The sequence below is a fragment of the Talpa occidentalis genome, unplaced genomic scaffold (genome assembly GCF_014898055.3).
Source record: "Talpa occidentalis isolate TD23 unplaced genomic scaffold, MPIMG_talOcc4v2.1 talOcc4.3, whole genome shotgun sequence".
NCBI classification, from domain to species: domain Eukaryota; kingdom Metazoa; phylum Chordata; class Mammalia; order Eulipotyphla; family Talpidae; genus Talpa; species Talpa occidentalis.
In genome coordinates, this window is record NW_023603184.1 from 104,989,500 (window position 1) to 104,992,991 (window position 3,492).

Below are 3,492 nucleotides of genomic sequence, written 5' to 3' on the forward strand. Positions count from 1 at the left end.
TCTATCTACTATCTATGCATTTATCATCCATACATAAGTACTCACAGACATGTTAAACATATTTTTATTCATTTTTCTAAACCATTTGAGAGTATGTTATATGCGTCATCCTTCTGAAGATTTCTGTGCATATTTCCTAAGAACAAGAATATTCTCTTACATAATCACAATATAGTTATCAAATTAAGGAAGTTTAACATTGATAAAATATATTTTTCACTCTACAGCCCATGTTCCAATTCCATCAATTGCCCTAATGAGGTTGTTTGTAGAATCCACCACCCCACTCTTGTAATAAAGAACAAGTCCAAAAATCACATTGCAATATACTTACCTGGCAGGGGAGATACCATGATCACAAAGGTGGTTTTCCCAGGGTGAGGCTTATCCATTGCACTCTGGATGTGCTGACCCCTGCGATTTCCCCAAATGTGGGAAACTCGACTGCATAATCTGTGGTAGTGGGGGACTGCATTCGCACTCTCCAAAAAAGAAAAAAAAGGAAAAAAATCACATTGCATTTATTTGTTGTATCTCTTAGTCTGTTATAATCTAGGACATTCTTCTTTAGCCTCTCTTTGTTTCTCATGACATTGCTATTTTTGAGGAATACAGATCAATCTTATTCTTTTTCACTGACATACATTCTTAGTTCTCAGCTATGAATAACAGAGATTGTCTCTGGTTGATTTAAGCAGTAAAGGAATTTATTAAAATGTGTTACTTCTAGAACTTCAGTGTACTTCAATAAACATAATTTTACATACATATATATTATTGTTTACAAAAAATGACAAATGACAAATATTCCTTAATCCCATTTAAAAATTGAGACAACTATAGATTAGGGAGGCTAAGTGAATTTGTCTAAAGTTATACAACCAATAAGCAACTAAATGTTTAAAGTTAAGTTCAAAGTTCAATGTCAAGTTTATGACATTAAAGTCCATCCTTTTCTATTTCATGCTTTTATATGATACTTGGAGACTTTCCTGAAAGATATTTGCTACAAATAAATTATTTCCAATAACCTGAAACAGTAAATTATTCTTTCAGTTGACATATAGTAAGAGATGTTTAGTGAAAAAACACACATTTTTATAGCTTTTTCTTCATCTTAATAAAAATTCACAGACATGACCTAATGTTAGAGGAGCTGGCCAGAAAATTCTCAGCATGCACATCAAAATGTACCCACTTGGGGGCACCCACAATGCAGCTTTTCTGCCTGTCTCCTGCCTAGAAGCATCAACCCAGTCGAGATGGAGCTGAGTCAGTTGGTGAATGCAGTCTGGTCTACAGAACTCACACAGCCATATCTGATGTCACAAGGAGTAGCTCCTCTCTCCCTCCAAGTTTGTGGAGAGAGTAATATCTTACTTAACATGTTTCCTACATAGCAACTACTATGTACTATTTAAAACATTAATAGCTAGTACATTGCTGAAGGCCATATGTGCTAGATATAGTGTTAGGATTTAATCACCAAGAACTAAAATAATTTGTTTATTAAAGATAATTTGATTAAAAATTAAAATTTTTTCTATAGGAGTTTGTGGATTTATGCTTTGCCAATATAATATTAATATAATAACTAAGCAGGGGTAAAAATGTGCCCTAAAATTAAGCTAAGTGTTTTATATTGATCTTTTTATTTTCCTTTTTTTTTCAAAGATCCATCTATCCATACACACAAGGACTGGGGTACAGGCCAGAGGTGTGGGGGTGTGTGAGAGGATTCACCAGAGACAGTGGGGAGCATAACAGGCGGATTGAATGAAATACACTGCTGAGGGGAGCAGCAGGCAAGACAGGAGAGGTCTGCTGCTCCATATGGGTCACCTCCCTGGCGAGGGATCAAACTCATATTTCAGTGGCTGCGGACAGCTTCACAGGCTGCGTCTCACCCCCTTACGCCACAAGGGAGGCCCCATTTTACATTAATCTTTTACATGATCTCACCTGAGGCATGATCTGATGTGTGTGTGTGTTGGTCCCCAGAGTGAGGAAGGCTTCTGCAGAGGTTGCTGTCAATGTTATCTCTGGACCAGTCATTTGGTCATCAGTTCCATCAGATAATAGAGATACTCTTGAAATATACTGAGATCAAAGATGTCATTGATTCTAATTTAGTTCCTATGACTCTGCCTAGAAATGGATTATTATTCTAGAGCATAAGGAGAGAAGATATGAAAAATGAGGTTGTATTATACATGAATATCACAGTATCTTTTATATCTACTACCTCTATGAGTGAGGTAGATAAAAGTGACCATGTTTTGTATCATATAAGTCTGCCTTTCATATAGCTGATGGCATTAGATGGAGTAAAAATATACACCATGGGCCTCCCAGGTGGCACAGCGGTTGAGCGCTGCGTTGCGAAGCTGCCCGCGGCCTCTGCGGCGCCGGTTTGATCCCCGGCTGCTCCCCGGCCACTGGAGGAGGGTCCCACATGGCGTGCAGACCTCTCCTGCCACCCACTGCTCCCCTCAGCAGTGTACTTCGGTCCTTCTGCCTGCTCTGCTCCCCGCTCTGGCTCTAGTGAATTCTCTCACCCTCCCACGCTTCTGACTGTACCCAGTGCATGTATAAACAAAACAAACAAACAAACAAATAAATAAAACATGCCTCTATAAATATAGATATATACACACACATATATATATATACACATATATATACACACCAGACAGCAGGTTATGGGATGGCCTTACACAAAAAGTTCTACTCAAAGAAGAACAAGCTGGACTAATCATATGCTAACTCAAGGGAACACGATTTGAGGGATTGAATATGAGGTGGATAACTGATGTGAAATCATGTATGGAGGGGATATAACATAGAATAGAGTCCAAGATCAAAATATGGTACAAGGAAGTTAAACTGTGAAGAAGGTGAGACAATACTTAAGTAGAAGCTATGAGAATGAGAAAACAGAGAGATGAAGAGAAATCCAGCATTTATTGTGAAGAATAGCAAGAAGTCCTGTGAGGAGAAACAGCAAATATTCTAGCAAAGGGGGTGGTATGTTAAGAGGAATACTTCTTTTATGCCAAAGTCAAACAACCCTACGTGTGAGTGAAAGACTAAGACCTGGAAAGAAAGGAAACCAAAGAAATTGTAGATTAAGATCTGCCACTTATCTCTTTGTGACTTGAGTAGATTTAATTTAGCAATTTCACTCTGAAGCCCTTTTTTTTTTTTTGAAACACCTTCTATAAGACTTCCAAGTGTCATATATGATTTGCCAATAGTCATCATGGACCCTCAACCATGAGTCTACAAGGAGGTGAGAGTAAGACTTAGCTTTATGGGACAAAGACTTGGGGGACTGATGTGACCAGCTTTCAAGGAAGCTAGATCAGAAGTCAAATCAAAAAACCCAAATGAGGGTGTCAGATAAAGTGAACTAGGATCCTGCAGCAAGATTCTTTGAGCAGCAACTATGTTGGAGATTCTAAGCTGGGTAATATCATTTTGGTTCAGATT

At 38.1% G+C, this 3,492-nt stretch overlaps 1 non-coding gene across 1 annotated transcript; it reads left to right on the plus strand.

Annotated features, from left to right (window-relative positions):
* Positions 1-326: 326 nt before the first annotated feature.
* On the plus strand, positions 327-488 carry LOC119256415 (U1 spliceosomal RNA). The gene has a single exon (XR_005127752.1). It is a non-coding gene; the product is annotated as a U1 spliceosomal RNA (small nuclear RNA).
* The last annotated feature ends 3,004 nt before the right edge of the window (positions 489-3,492 follow it).